Raw genomic sequence first — 16,752 nt, 5'->3', positions numbered from 1 at the left:
TCCCCAGATCTGGGTTAGGACTACCAAGGCTGTTCCCTCATCTGCTGTCACAAACAGATGGAAAAGTTTCTCGAGGGAGGGAAGGGCTAGAACAGGGGCTTGCACCAATGCCTGTTTGAGCCTCTCTAAGGCCTTTATTTCCTCCTCCTTCCATGGTAACTTGTCAGGCTCCTCCTCCAACAGATTTGGTATAACCCTTTGGTTTGGGATGCATAAGAATCTATCCATAATCTATAATATCCCACTAATCCCAAAAATCTTCTTAGTTCTCTTTTTGCCCAGGGAAGAGGTAATTTAGTAATGGCCTGAATTCTTTCTGGAGTTATCTTCCTCCTTCCCTCACTAATGAGATGACCCAGGTATTTGACTTCCTTTTCTACAAATTGTAGCTTACTTTTTGACACTCAGCCCTTGATCCCCCAGGAAATTCAATAAGCTCTTTGTAGTTCAGACCACTATCTGCCTTTCTTCACCTGATAATAGAGTATCATGTACATATTGTAAAAGGGAAATTTCAGGTCCGACTGCAAATTTCTCCAGTACTTTTTCCAGGTCCTGCCCAAAGAGGTTGGGAAATTCTGTGAAGCCTTGGGGTAAAACTGTCTACCTATACTGCTGTTTTCTTCCTGTAGAGGGATCCTCCCACTCAAAGGCAAACAAGTGTCTACTCTTTGGATCAAGGGGACAGGCCCAAAAGGAATCTTTTAGATCTATTACACTAAACCATTTATGATGGCAGGGGATCTTAAGGAGAGTGTATGGATTTGGGGCTACTGTGTGTTGAACCTGAATGATTTGATTAATGGCCCTTAGATCCTGTACCAACCTTTAACTACCGTCTGATTTCTGAACAGGCAAGATAGCAAAATTGAAGGGAGACATGCAGGGCTCCATCGAAGGAGGCCTTCAATGATGGACTGAAGTCCCTGCCTCCCCTTAAGGGGAATGGGATATTGTCTTTGACAAATAATTTCCCCTTCCTTTTTCAATTTGATTTTAATAGGGCATACCTGCAAACCCCCTCTATTACCTTCTCTTACCCACACTTCCTCTCTGATATCTTTTTCATCTTCTTCAGTGAGCATGGCTAAGACTACTTCTATCTGCCCATCCCTTACTTCCAAATCCAAACCCATGAATACTATTAAGTCCCTTCCCAACAAGTTAGTTCTGTCTTCTGGGATGTACAACAAAGGGCTTACAATTTGATTGTCTGACCAAAAAATACTAGTGGGAGAAAGAATGGGGACCTCAAATCCTTCTCCTTTTACCCCTGAGACTGTAAGGGAACTTCCAGAGAATTTGGTTCCTCTGGGGGAGATGAGTCACAGAGGATGGGGCTGCACCAGTGTCCACTAGAAATGTAATTTCTTCCTGATATGGGCCCACCCTTAGATTTACTAAAGGCTCCAGGCGGGCTTTAGAAGTGAGGAGCCTCAGACCCCCCTAATCCTCAAAATTCATGAGGGGAATTTCCTCTCTTTCTTTAAACTCAGGCATTCCCTTTTGAAATGTCCAGGCCTCCCACAGTGATAGCACCCTGCAGAGCCTTGCATCCTTGCATTCTCCTTCTCCCCTTATCTAAATAAGCCCATTTCCCATCTTTATCTTACCTCTTCCTGTGCCTCCCTGAATAACCTTTGCTTTCTGTTTCTGTTTTTCCTCCTCTCTCCTTACAAACACTTTCTGGGACTCTCTTAGTAACTCTTCTAATGGCTTATCCATCCATCCTTCTATTTTCTGAATCTTCTTCTGAGTGTCAGGCCAAGACCCTTTCACATAGCTGACTTTTAACATTCCCAGAGCAACAGGATCATCAGGGTCCATCCCTGATATTTTCTCACTTGGTCCCTCTATCATTGAGGTAAGCAGAGGGAATTTCATCCTTCTCCTGGGCTACTTCAAAGGTCTTACTCAAGTTTTTTGATTTGGGTATGGCCAATTTGATCCCCTTTATAATGAGGTCTCTAAGATCTTTCATTTGTGTTCTGTCCCCCAGGTCATTATTATCCCAATTAGGGTCTGTGTTTGGGAACTTCTGTTCTGCTGCCATTACCCCCTGTCCAGGTGGATGCTGCCTTTCCCACTCCTTCATAGCTGCCCTCTGCACCATTCCTTTTTCTTCCCCCATAAAGAGAATATTCAGTATGGACGTAAGTTCAGGCCAGGGTATAAACTAGGACCTAGGAATTGATCTACTTGTTCAGCCAGCCCTACTGGATCTTTCATTAGAGATTTCATCTCCTTTTTGAAGTTCCTTACTTCAGTAATTGTCAGTGGGGCATTTACATAGCCAATCTTCCCTGGCCCCATTGGTACTTCTCTCAGTGGATACAAAGGCTCAATGGAGTTTTGTTCTTTCACTCTCTTTTCCTCAGAGACAATTTTGTATATCTTTCTTACACTGTTCCAATTCTTTCCTCAGCTGTTGGTGGGTTGTAACTGGTGGGGCTGTTGGCCCTGCTTGATTCTCTGGCTCCCCAGGGTTTACAATGGGTTCTATTGGGTCCTCCAAGTCTAATGGCCCTTCTCCTGGGAGGGGGGGCATAAGGAGGAGGGAGATTAGACAGGAGGTCCCAGGGTTTAGTTTCTACAGCTTTTGTTTCTGCAGTCTTAGTTTCTGCAGCCTTAGTTTCTGCAAGCTTAGTCTTGAGACCTGGATTTTCAGCTTTCATAGAATTGAAAGTGGCCCTCCTTCCCTTTAACCAGCACATGGCATATCAGCCTCTTCTTTGGAGAAGGATGTTTTTCCATTAACATACAGTACAAGGTCAGCACAAAGCCAATCTTCATCTGCCCCATATTTTGGCCAGAAAACATCAGGCAGTAAAGCACTTTCTTTGGTCCAGATACAACAGCAGTATTTAATCATTTTCTGCTTGTCTTTTCCTTTGGTCCCATCATTATCGGTCCAATGCCTTAACATTCTCCCTAGTGGACTATCTGGAGGAATGTCTCTGTGGGATCCTACAGATATCCCCTTCCCCTTTTTCCCAGTCAACTGACTGCCTCTATTTCCCATTCTGAATCTTTTCTGGATCTCTTTCTTTTGAATAATTTGCTTTGTCCGTATCTGGCCCTTTCCCTCACCGGAGAAGGGAAATGTGAATTGGGACTCTGCATTCACTTCACACTGTATGTCACACGTCTCATGCACACACAGTGAATCTCAGACTGATCAGAATTCCTGACCACCAAGGTAATACTTAACAGCCCTTGTTCTTACCTTGGCCCATGCATGGAGTCACCTGGTCAACAAGAGGCAGATTTTCCCTTCCCTTTTTCTCATCCACAATCAGCAGATCTAAGTGTCTGTTCTTGGGCCTCCTGGCTGCCAGAGGCAAGGCCCCCTCCGGTGGAGTCCAAGACTGCTTAAACTGGGAAACGGACTTTGACCCAGTGGTTAGGGCGTCCGTCTACCACATGGGAGGTCTGCGGTTCAAGCCCCGGGCCTCCTTGACCTGTGTGGAGCTGGTCCATGCGCAGTGCTGATGCGCGCAAGAAGTACTGTGCTACACAGGGGTGTCCCCCGCGTAGGGGAGCCCCACGCGCAAGGAGTGCACCCATAAGGAGAGCCGCCCAGCGCGAAGGAGGGAGCAGCCTGCCGAGGAATGGCGCCGCCCACACTTCCCGTGCCGCTGATGACAACAGAAGCGGACAAAGAAACAAGATGCAGCAAAAAGACAGAAAACAGACAACGGGGGAGGGGAATTAAATAAATAAAAATAAATCTTAAAAAAAAAAAAAGACTGCTTAAACAGTGGGGCGCACCTCCCTGTCATCCACCCCAGGGGTCCACTCTCTGAAGCCTCAGAATCCCAGACAAGCCCCCAAAGCTGTTAGGAAGAAATCTTCTTCTGGAAGAAAATAAGGCTCACCTGATTGTGGAGAAGAAAAGAATTTATTCTCAATCTTGCAAGAAGGGGCGCACAATCAGAAAACATGGCTGGTGCCCCAAACAAAGAAAATGACACAATTTATACCCCTAAGCCTAGCACGCAAGCCCTTAGAAGCCCTGTTTCTCCTTAGATTGGATACTTCAGAAGTTACAGCCTATCCGAGAAGATCTAACTTTCCCACGCAAAATTTGTGATTAACCTCTTATCCCAACACATTTGAACCATTTCAGATTTTACCTGCTCCCCTTTGTCAAATAAGGAATGGAATTTAGTGCTGATTTGGTATTAACTTAGCTCTTTCTTGGACAACTTTTTTACTGCCTATAGGACTGGCTTAAGCTGGTTTCCTTTGTTGCTATTTAACCCGGGAGTGGGAGACTGAGGCAGTAGGCTGCCAGGTTACATTAATCAATATTTTCTTCCTTTATGTGAAAACTAAACTAATCTTTTTTTCTTACAGCTCAGACCCCGGAGCACCTCCTTGATGCTGCCCCTGATCCCTGGCTGGTGCACCCCTCTGCACTGCCCTGCGGGAAGCGCCTCCCAGCAGCAGTCCCTGGCTCATGTGCCCCGCCCCCTTCCCTGGCTCCCTGGCTCATGCGCTCCGCCCTCCCTGCCCCCATCGTTGGCTCCTTGGCTTCTGTGCCCAGCTGTCCCTGTCTCCCTGGCTCCTGCACCCCGCTGCCCCTGGCCTCCTGGCCCATGCGCCCCTTACTTGGTCTCCCTAACCTCACTTACCAGGCCACCAGGATTTCAGTGTCTCCTTTGGCCTGGAGGCCCTGAATTTTGTCCCTGTCTCTCCTTAGTGACCTGAGGTGGTTCAGGATTTTCTCCTGTGGAAAGACAAGCAGCGGGTCAGTGGGTGCTCCGGGCGGGGCTAGACACCTTGGGGGGTGCAGGGCTGAGCCCCTCAGGACAGAGTGGGCTCACCGTGTGCGGCTGGGCAGCCTTGTCCACTAGGACAGCCGGTGCCCCTGTGACTCCCAGCACAGAACGCAGAGCAGCTGGCTGTCATCCTCGCAGTAGTGCAGCTTCTCCCGGTGCCTGCGCACAGCTTCATGTCCTGCTGTTCCGGGGCAGCTTCTCCTGGCCACTGGCCATTGTCCACCCTCAGCCACTGGATGTTCCCCACCAGGCTGGCCAGCTGCCACATGGGCTGGTCGGTCTCCTTCTTAAAGGGCTTCTTGCAAAGCGGACAGATGGGTGGCCCCCCTGCCGCTGGGCAGATGTCCGCAGCACAGCTGGGGCAGAAAACATGACCACAGTTAATGGTCATGGGGTCCCGCAGGTAATCGAGGCAGATGGAGCAGGTCACCTCCTCCTCCAGGCTCTGCAGGGGGGCTGTCGTGGCCATGGCACTAGAACCACAGAGGGGTCTCCATTCTCATGTGGGGACTTCTCCTTGGAGGCCCGAGTAAGGGGTCAAGAGCAGCAGGACAAAGGGGTGGAGCAGGCAGCCCGTGCATAGCTGCCAGTTCTGGCCGTCCACCCACCCAACCTTCCATTTACCCACCCATCCACCCATCTACACATCCATCCATCCATCCATCCATCCACCCATCCATCCATTCACCCATCCACACATTCACACACCCATCATTCCTTATCAGCTCCTGCAAGTCTCACATGGCGTCATTTTACTGATCATCTAGTACAACCCCTCATTTTACAGATGAGGAAACTGAGAACAGAGAGGCAGCTTGGTGGTGGGCAGGGCTGGAAAGCAAAGCCTTCCCCACTCACTTGCTGGAAAGCTGCTCCAACACACCCATTCTGATAGAGGAAGACATTAATCACTATCTGCTGAAAATTCATAATAAAACTCGTGTCTGCAATGTCTGCTGTGTAAGATGCCCCTGTGGGTGTGCAATGCACAGACAAGGAGCACAGCATTCAGGAGGGTGTTGGTGGAAACGAGAGCCTTCTGCTGGTGGGTCTAGGTCTCCGGCTTCAAGGACAAGGACCGACAGGAGAGGAACCCAGCGTTCCAGCTCTGGTGTCCCCATTTGGGCACTTCTTTGGACTTGGCTTACTCTCCTAGGATGCCAGAGACCACCTGACCTCAACCGGCCTTAGCAGACACATGACCAGCTGGCCTGGTGGCCTGGCTCCTCAGTTGTGCACAGGGCGAACCTGTCTGGCTAAACCATGAGGAAAGAAAGTGTGGGGGGAATCCTCTGTGCTGTTGAGAGCCAGCCCTTAGGGGGTGCCCAGAGGACTTAGAGAGCAGAGGGCTCAGTGCCCAGAGGACTTGGGGAGCACAGGACTCAGCACCTGGGGGACTGAGGGAGCACAGGGATCAGCACCCAGAAGACTTAGGGAGCACAGGACTCAGGACCCAGGAGACTCAGGGAGCACAGGGTTAAGTGCCCAGAGGACTTAGGGGCCATGGGGCTCAGTACCAAGGGACTGAAGGGGCACAGGGCTCAGTGATGAGAGAACTTAGGGAGTACAGAGCTCAACTCTGAGAGGATTTGGGGAGCACGGGGCTCAGTGCTGAGATGACCTGGCTCCTGTTTACCCTGGCAGCCAGGCCCAGCTCCTGTCTAAGTTTGAGCCTCAGCACATCCAAACCCACACAGGCAGGTGGCACCAGCTCCACCTGACAACAGAGTCATTTAAGTACTGTGAGCCTCAGTTTATCTACCCATGAAGTGCACAGAGCATGATACTTACCTCCAAGAGTTTCTAAGAAGGTTGAATGAAAGAATGACATTGAAAGTACTAAGCAATACATGGGAGGAAGTTCACCTGGTTATACATATAAGGCATATAAATTTTATTCAAATGTTCATGGGGCATCATCACAGGGGTGGAGATTCACATAGTAATCAAAAGAATATCAAATTCCCATCTGGGGGAACTCTGCCACATTTGATATTGGAACAAGAAGAATGCTTCAAGTACAGGACAATGACCTGTGAAGGAGGATCGTCCATTGAAGGACCCTTGATATTGATGACTATTCTTATAAGCCTTTGCTCTTGAAATTGAAACTTAACCTAGTGACATAGGGGGCCTAAGAGTTATCTACTGGAAGCCACCTTGTTGCTCAAATGTGGCCTCACTCTAAGCCAAAATCAATATATAAAAGCAATAACTTCCCCCCAGCATGGGACATGACTCCTGGGAATGAGCCTCCTTGGCACTGAGGGATTGCTATCAAGTACCAACCAGCAGTGCATCTGGGGGGGGGTGGGGGTGGGGAGAAAGACCTTGACCAAAAGGGGAAAATGCTGAAGACAAATGAGTTAGTAAGTGAGTCAGGAAACCATCCCAGAGGTAATGCTTATGCATATCTCAATAGGATCTCATTGACAGCCAAAGTAGATACTACCCCATATAGAAAAGCTCCTCAGGGATATGGAGACATCCAGACACTGTCGTCAGGGCAGGTAGCTCAGGAAATTGGCCCCTTGCCAGTGGGCCCTAATCTGGTATTTATGCTCCCCAATGTGGCAGAGTTAGACTCAGCAGTGGTTTCCCTATGCATGACTCTTTTGTCCTTCTATTTGAACCTAAAATCAGCAAGAGACTGAAATCTTTGGAGCATCCATGTGCCAGCTGAGCCCTGAATCTCAACAGAGTTGTAACACTTACTCTCCAGTTCAATGAACTCACCCATGACAACTAATAGGAAGGAGATGATGGACAAACAGCATACCAAGGAACCGAGAGCGCAAGCAAGAGTCCCAGCAATCAGATGTATGGGGTCGAAGCCCTTCTCAATTAATGGTGGAATGGGCATCACCATCCCAGAGTCCTCAGGATTTGGAAACAAACTATGGACTAAAATAAACTTACTAGTATTCTACTATAGACTTATTGAGATTCTAGCATAGGAAGAAATATCATTGTTGTGGAGGCAGTGACCTTTGGATGTTCTGGGGATACAGACAGGAAAAACACAGGTGTAATGGGGGGGCACATTTTCAGGACTTGAATGGGACAGAGTGTAAACTACAACGTAAACTATAATCCATGCTTAGTGGCAATTCTCCAAAATGTATTTATCAATTGCAATGAATGTACCACACTCATAAAAAATGTTGGCGATGTGGGAAAATGTGGGAGGGGTGAGAAGCAGGGCATATGGGAATCCACTATATATTCTCTTTAACATTTATCTAATCGAAGTATTTTTTGGAAAATAAGAAAAATGGGGGAAATATCTTATAGGAAATAAAAAGATCATAAGATGAAAAAAAATGCAGTTACTTTGCTTAGATATTACACTTTATCCACCTTAGACATTACATTATTGTTTAAAATATTTCAGTGATATTCCTATTATTTTTTAGCACCTCAAACATTTAGATTTTAAGTTGTCATATGTTTATGCTGTATGTTCAAACATCTAAACCACATACCAACACACACGTAACCCACAATGACGCATGTGCTCATGTGAAAAATTGCATAATACTAACATGCATGGCACACACACTCCTGAATATTATTCTAAATGTTTTATTCATTTGAATTTACTTGTTTGTAGTATATAGTAAAAAATTATTTTCTTCTTCATTCATGCCTGTCTATACCAACCCAAATTAAATATATTTACATACATGCTTATGTGTGACTGAGTATAAATGCTTTCATCCTCAATATGATTATAAAGTGGTGTTCATTTTATGGCTTTGTGTTCATTTTCCTACTTGTGCCAATACTATGCATTCTAATAATACTATTGGTGACATTAATAAATTTCATAAAGAATGAAACAAATGTTATTTAATTTGATTTTGTAAATATAAGCATGAATTAATTTTCTTTTTTGTAATTACTGGTATGAGCTTTGAACTAAAGTTAACCAATTTATTTTCCAGATAGAGAAAAAAGGAAAAGAGAAGAAAGTAGTAAGCTTCGCCTGGAGCAGAGCGGAATCTGGAGAGAACCCAGAACTGTTTCCCAAATCCAGAGGTGCTCAGACCCGAGAGAGAGCAGGGGCGGAGGCTGCAGGGGCAGAGGCCGGGGCAGCCCAGGGCTAAGGGGACCAGCCCCGCGGGCGCGGATGGAGCTGTTGTGCCGAGAGCCCCGGAGGCCGCCGGAGCAGGCGGGAGGACAGCGACAGGCGCAGGGCGTCCAGAGGCCGGGGGAGGCCACGGGGCACAGCAGCGTCGGCCGTTACTGACGTTATTGGTTAGGGACGAGGAGCGTCCTTCCCGCACAGCTCGATGGCCTCGGCATAATTTAACAGTGTTGTTAATGACCCAGATATAAACCCAGGCTTTTTTTTTAAGGAGGTATGGAGGATCGAACCCGGGACCTCCTGCAAGGCAGGTGCTCAACCGCTGAGCTACACCCACTCCACTCCCCCAGTCTTTTTTTTTTTTTCTTCAAGTTTTGTAAAAAGGATGCGAGGGAGGAAAAGGGAGAAAAAACCTCAACAAACCAAAAGAAAAGACAAAAACCACATTGTAGGAAAAACGAAATGAACCAGGTTAACCACAGCTGTGTCGCTCCAACGAGAAAACAGAGTTCACCCGCGGGCCATGGCAGGCACAGTCAGAGGGCGCCCACCACGCAGCAGCCCCCGGGGCGCCCCAGCGCACGCAGCCCACGCCCCCCACGCCCACGCGCAGACCCCCTGCCCGCCCGGGCGCCGCTGCCACCAGCCGGGTCCTCCTCTAGTGTAACAGGGCACCAGGAGGCCTGGTCCAGCCTTCCGCCTCCTCGGCACAGAGCGGAGGTGGAGCGAGTCCATCTTCCCTTTTCCTCTTTGTCTCCAGGATCCTCTGGTGACTGGACAATGGGCGCAGGTTCCTCTGAGCCCGCCGGGACCGTCGTGGTGGCAGACGGAGAGTGTGCAGTGTCCAGGGGACTTGAGGTCGCTCCTGGACGGCCCGTCGCCTTCAGCGGCAGAAGCAGCGGGTGCCCGAGGGCTGCCGGGGTGCAGGGGCTCACGCTGCCCGCTGGCCGGTCGGGGAGGGCGTGAGGGGCAGGTCTGCTGGCTCTGGCGGGTGGTCGTGGTCAGCGGGAGGTCGGCCTGCACCCCCGCTCCTGGAGGCCGCTGAGTTCCGTCCTGCTCTTGGCCAGGCCAGCTGGGCCTCGGCTCCTTCAAGGGGTCCTCCTGGAGGTCCAGCTGGGCCTCGGCTCCTTCACGGGGTCCTCCTGGAGGTCAGCTGGGCCCTGGCTCCTTCACGGGGTCCTCCTGGAGGTCAGCTGGGCCTCGGCTCCTTCACGGGGTCCTCCTGGAGGTCCGGCCGGGCCTCGGCTCCTTCACGGGGTCCTCCTGGAGGTCCGGCCGGGCCTCGGCTCCTTCACGGGGTCCTCCTGGAGGTCCGGCCGGGCCTCGGCTCCTTCACGGGGTCCTCCTGGAGGTCCGGCCGGGCCTCGGCTCCTTCACGGGGTCCTCCTGGAGGTCCCGCTGGGCCTCGGCTCCTTCGCGGGGTCCTCCTGGAGGTCCAGCTGGGAGCGCAGCCGTGGCGAGGTCCGTGGCCCCGTTGGCTGGCACTGCAGCGCCCACTTCTCCGGCTCCAGCAGGTCCTCGGCCAGCGCCTTGACCGCGGCCTCACTCTCCCGGGGCTGCTCTGGTTGTGGATGGATCCGGAGCTGCCCCGCGCTCTCCAGGTGCGCACAGCTGCTGGCCGGGCTCACCAGGTCTGTCCTCCGGCCTTCGAGCCTTCCCCGGCGATCGTGGCCCGTGAAGCTTCTCGGGCCCTGGCTGGCTCCTCTCCCTCGGGGTGGCGGGACCTTGAGCTCAGGGCCGAGAGCGCCTCGGGGGACTTGCCGCCCGCGACTGCTCCTGTCTTTCCTCAACATCTTCACCTGCCGAGAAGGTGGATTCCTGCTGGGCCTGACTCTTCCTCCCGCAGCAGCGCGGGCTGGCCGTGGTCACCGTCCACTGGAATGGGGACCCCAGCGCGGACCGATCGTGGGGTCCCGCCGCCTCCTCCCACAGCCCGTAGGCGGCGGCTCGCCCTGCGCCGGGAGCTGGCGGAGGCGCTGCTGGAGCCCGAGTGGGCCGCCCGCTTGCCGCGTGCCGGGGCGCTGCCCGCGCGGACTCCGACTGGGGGGCCGGTCACAGCCCCCAGGGCCACCGCCGCCTCGGGGCGCAGCCGAGCGCGGGGCTCAGGGCGGGACCAGGCTCTCAGCGCCGCAGGACGCCGGCAGTCCACGGCCACGCAGCGAGGAATGTGTCTGCGGAGCCTCCACGCGGGAACGACCCCCAAATTTTTTCTGCTCTTGTTTTATTTTCTTTAATTTTTTTTTTTGTTTAATTCTTAGGATCTTCAACTTTAGTTCCTCCAGTCTTGATAAGACCCAAAGAGAGAACAAAATAGGACTTTAATAGCTCTTGGAGGAGCTAATGTGATAATATCTAAAAGTGTTTTATCACTTTAGTGAAAGCATGGCACCAACTAAGGGGTGATTGTACTGCTGAGAATGAAGTCCAGCTGGGAGCACCAAGGTATTCAAACAGATGAGTAAAAGGCATAAAGGGTGTGAAAAGAACAGGCAGGTACAAAGCTCAAATGTTAGGATAAAGGTATTCAAACACGTGAGTAAAAGGCATAAAGAAAAGAACAGGCAGGTACAAAGCTCAAATGTTAGGATAAAGGACTTTAACTGCAAATGACAATAAACACCTGGTAGAAACCCTGGAATTGCCTGGTCCACCTCCCTGCTTTTACTATGGAGGAAACGAGCACAGCCCAGGCTCCTGCCAGCTGGAGCAGCGTGTGTGGAGAGAGGACAGGGAGGGGCTGGGCGAGCCTGTGGGCTGGGCATCCCCCCACCACCTGGCCCTGCTGAGGCTGGGGCTTTAATTCCACAGCAATTGACAGGAAGGATAAGAGGTCTATGAGAGGCCCAGCTACAGCTCTCCTCCCACACGACACCTGCCACCCCAGGAGCCCCTGCACTTGGGGACGTCCACGTCCCAGGCTCTGTGTGGAAGGAGCTCTAAAACCTGCCACCCACCCACCTCTGCCCTTAGAGACGTCCACGTCCCAGGCTCTGTGTGGAAGGAGCTCTAAAACCTGCCACCAGGAGCACTGGGGGAAGACAGTCGTGGACTGACAGGCAGGCCTGAGTGCTCTCACTAAAACAACAGAGAAAGAACCAAACCTGCCCGGGGGACCTGCTTGGGGGTCAGCAGATGAGGACAGTGCTCCACAACTCCCAGGATGGGGAGGAACAGAGAGACGAAGACGTGGAAAAGACAAACGTGAGTTACTGGGCCCCAGATGCAGCTGGGAAGGGCTCCCCTCCACCCCAAGATATTAAGGGGTAGAGCCCCTGTCTCACTGTAGCCGACTCAGAGGGAACAGACATCTTCCTCCCTAGCAGCTGTTTCAAGGGAAAAGGGATGAGAGGCCGGGGCGCTTTTCTTCAGTGAATTTGGCCAGCAGAGCCCGCTTTGAATCTGGAGATTCCACACAGGACACAGGAAAGCAGGGACTAAAACTCTTGAGGGGAAAGGCGAGCTGACTAGCGCCATCTGCTGGCCCCTCTGGAAACTGCATGGCAAAAACTGTGCTCTCCGTATCCAACCCCAGGGAGAAAAATCTGCACCTCACTAGTGAGTCCCTGGTCCGATTTTAAAACCTCAAGCTGGCCTATTTTAAATACTGAGAATATGTTGAAACAAATATAAAAGAAGACCTATGGTTTTGTATGATCTATGTATCTTAAAAAATAATAAAAACATTAAAAGATAAAAATAAAGAGCTTTGGGGGAAAAATAGACAAAAGAGAGATAATAGCCAGCAGTGTAAAGATACCAACATATTCAGATGCCTAAACATCAGAAAAAATTAAAAGCTATGCTAGAAAACAGAAAGAGATGGCCAGAGAGAACAATCCAAATATCCTAAAGATATACTGAATTTAATACAATTAATCAGTGATAATCACACAGCTCTCCTAAATCACTTCAAAGAATTTAAAGAAAATATGACTAAAGAAATAAGGATATTAAGAAGACACTGGGGGCACATAAAGAACAATTTGAAAGTCTGCAAAGAAAAGTTACAAACATTATGGGATTGAACATTATGAGATTGAAAATACATTTGAGGCACATAAGAGCAGATTTGAATTGCCTGAAGACAAAATTAGTGATTTCAAAGACAGAACATCTGAAATGGAAAAGACAGGAAAACAGAAAGAAAAGAGAATGGAAAAAATGGAACAGAGTATCAGGGAATTAAATGACAATGAAAAACACACAAATATTTGCATTATTGGTGTCGCAGAAGTAGAAGAGAATGGAAAAGGGGCAGAAATAATATTTGAGGAAATAATGACTGAGGACTTCCCAACCCTTATGAAGGACATAAATATCAATATCCAAGAAGAACAAAGCAGGCAAACAGAATGAATCTCAATAGATCTACCCCCCAGACAATTACTATTTGGAGTGATGAATATCAGAAATAAAGAGAAGATTCTGAAAGCAGCAAAAGAAAAGCATCTCATGCAAATCCCCTATATATTTGATGTATCTTTTCTGTAAGCTAAGACCTCTTTAAAAATAAAGTATAAAAAAATCCCCCCCAAAAGACATCACATACTAGGGAAACTCAATAAGATTAAGTGCCATCCTCTCATCAGAAACCACAGAGGAGAGAAGAAAGTGGTATGAAGTATTTAAGGCACTGAAAGAAAAAAACTGCCAGCCAAAAATTCTGTATTCAGCGAAGTTGTCCTCAAAAAATGAGGGTGAGTTCAAAGTCTTCACAAACAAAAATGGATAGAATATGTTACCAGAAGACCAGCTTTGCAAGAGATACTAAAGGGGGTGCTATAGCCTGAAAGTAAAAAACAAGAGTGAGAGATTTGGAGAAGAGTTTATCAAATCCCAATGAAGGAAAATGCACAGCATGAATTATTTGAATCTTTTTTTTTTTTTTTTTTTTTGATAATCATTTAAAGTTTTAGACACAGGAACATTTACTCTGGAGAAACAGAGTAAAACTCCTGTTTGTAAGATAAGTCTTTCAGATGAAGCACATGAATGTAAATGGTAGCATTATTATGTAGTATTTGGAGTATGTTTGATAAGTTATCATTTATACATAAGATTAGAATTCTGAGCGTGTTTTTTATATATAAGTTTAATACAGATACATGGATGGATACATTTTTAAAAACACAACTTGAAAAGCCATTTCAGAATAGAAAATAACTTGGTCAATGTTATTAAAATCTTGACTCATTGACCTTTGTTTTATGATAAAGGAAATAAGTGATTGCTTTCACTCCTGAAAATATACTGTTCTTACTATTCACTGTTTTGCCTGCTTATGTAGAGTATGTTTGTCAGAAGGGCCAAATACTTTTAACATTCATTTTGCTTCAAAGTTGTGGCTTTGTTATATGTGGAATCTTTGAAACTTCAGTCAAACATGCATACAAACGTGAACATTCTAAAGTTTCTCCTAATTCTGATTTGTGCTTAAGTTTTTGGCTTTAAGGAAGTGATAACAATGTAGTTGACAACTTCAGGGTTTGTTAGATGTGTGAAGCACTGATAAATGTCACAGTGATGGTTTTTTTTTTTTAGATTATTATTGTAGGCAGGTTAGTCCTTACCATAAGTGAGTAATTTTTTAAACTGTGGACTTTAAAATTAATTTTTCTTGATGTGGGCTATGGGTGGGAGGCTGTTTGTCTCTTCTTAGTTAACCTAAGCTGTCTGTGACTTGTGGGTGTGAGACGGTAAGAGGCTGCAGCACTGCCCTTGGTGACCATGGCAACGACTCCAGTCCCAGGAGGCAATTTAGCCATGCAAACTCTATAAACTTTAAATATTCAGGGAAAATGCAAACCAAATGTGCTAAAAGCTTATCTAGAATGTATGAAGCCCATGTTAAAGCTTACCTAGGATGTGGAATTAATTCAAGTCTATTGAGCAATGAAACAAAGAACCGTTTGGCCCTTCTTCTGTATAAAAGGAATTCAAAAATCTTGTTCGGTGTTTGGATTTTGGAATTAGAAGCTCCGAGCCTGGCCTGTCATAAATAAATCATTTTTCCTTCCCAAAATTATTCCTGAGTCCTGGCCTTACTATATGCAAATAATTGAACCCCTTGACTTCTACAACATTCTATTATCTTTTTTTAAAGATACAAAGATCACACAAAATATTACATTAAAAAATATGAGGTTCCATATACCCCACTCCTCACACCACTCCTCCCATATCAACAACGTCTTTCATTAGTGTGGTGCATTCACTGCATTTGATGAATACATTTTGGAGCACTGCTACACAGCATAGATTATAGTTTACTTTGTAGTTTAGACTCTCCCAGTCCATTAAGTGGATTATGGCAGGATATATAATGTCCTGTTTCTGTCCCTGAAATATCATTCAGGGACAAATCCAAGTCCCAAAAATGCCCCCATATTGTTGTAGAAGTCGAGAGAGGTTTAATTATTTGTATATAGAAAGGCCAGGACTCAGGAATGATTTTGAGAAGGAAAAAATGATTTAATGATGGCTGGCCAGACTAGGGAGCTTTCTGTTTTAAACTGGAGCCCCATACAAGATTTTTAAGTTCCTTTTATACAGGTTGGGGAGTCAAATGGTGCTTTTATGAAAGAAAATGACTTTCATTGTTAGTTAAATGTTTGCCTGAGTACCAGATAATTTTTTTTTTAAGATTTATTTTATGTATTTATTTCCCCTCCCTCCCACACCCCCCAGTTGTCTGTTCTCTGCTGCATGTTCTTCTTTTTCCCTGCTTCTGTTGTTGTCAGTGGCATGGGAATCTGTGTTTCTTTTTGTTGCATCATCTTGTTGGGCCAGCTCCCCATGTGTGCAGTGTTATTCCTGGGCAGGCTGCACTTTCTTTTGCACTGGGTGGCCCCCTCCTTACGGGGGGCACTCCTTGCATGTGGGACTCCCCTATGTGGGGACACCCCTGAGTGGCAGGGCACTCCTTGTGCGCATCAGCACTGCACATGGGCCAGCTGCTCATGGGTCAAGGAGGCCAAGGGTTTGATCTGCGGACCTCCCATGCGGTAGACAGATGCCCTAACCACTGGGCCAAGTCTGCTTCCCCAGATAAGTTTTGAATTAACATATCACCCACATTTTAGGTAAGCTTGAATTAGCATCTTGCCCATTCCATCTGGATGCTACTTTGAATATACATTCAGTTTTACATCCTTTTTGAACATTCAAAGCCTATAGTGTTTAATCACTTAACTGGATTTCTCGAGACTAGGCATACTTGGATACAAAATTAGATGATTTTGAATTTATGCACACACTATATTATATTTCCCATTCGAGGCCAAGCCCAAGTTCCCTTAAGTTTCAGCATCACCACCATCAGAGTTTCCCTGGACTGACTGGTATGTATATAGAGTTTGCATTGCTAAATGGCCTCCCGTGACCGGAGTCACTGAAGGGCAGGGCTGCAGCCTCTTACCCACACCCACAAGTCAGGACAGACAGCTTAGGTTAAGGTTATCTCCAAAGAGACAAAGAGCCTCCCACCCATAGCCCACATCACACCACGATGGAAATTTTCTTCATTTTTAGCTGTGGGAATGATCATAACTACAGAATAAAGTTTTTTATATTTTGTTTTTAATTGTATAATTTTTGGTAATTTTGACAGTTCAATAGGTGACTCATTATTAGCAAGCAAGCTCATTTTTGCTACACAGTAGAGTACAGGAGAATAGTAAGTTGGCTGAGCCTGGCACCGATTGACCAGCTACCTGTGAGCCACTGGGGGCCCATTGTTTTTTAGCTAAGATCGCGACCTTATTTTATAGACATGTTTATTAACTATTTAGAAAATGAAGTTACCAGGAATTTAACATGTTTAATACACTCTTGTACCTGACCCAGAATAGAAAAGATAGCATTATAATTATTAGGCAT

At 47.4% G+C, this 16,752-nt stretch overlaps 1 long non-coding RNA gene across 1 annotated transcript in view; it reads right to left on the bottom strand.

Moving 5' to 3' along the window:
- LOC101440916 (uncharacterized) overlaps positions 1 to 16,752 on the bottom strand; it is a 58,024-nt gene that overhangs the window by 27,546 nt on the left and 13,726 nt on the right. Inside the window, exon 2 of the long non-coding RNA XR_011647116.1 lies at positions 4,638 to 4,732. This is a non-coding gene — a long non-coding RNA (uncharacterized lncRNA). The remainder of the gene's footprint in view (positions 1 to 4,637; positions 4,733 to 16,752) is intronic.

This window comes from Dasypus novemcinctus, chromosome 22, assembly GCF_030445035.2.
Source record: "Dasypus novemcinctus isolate mDasNov1 chromosome 22, mDasNov1.1.hap2, whole genome shotgun sequence".
Classification (NCBI taxonomy): domain Eukaryota; kingdom Metazoa; phylum Chordata; class Mammalia; order Cingulata; family Dasypodidae; genus Dasypus; species Dasypus novemcinctus.
The sequence above is the reverse complement of the archived record's forward strand: the minus strand, read 5'-3'. Positions and strand labels throughout refer to the sequence as shown.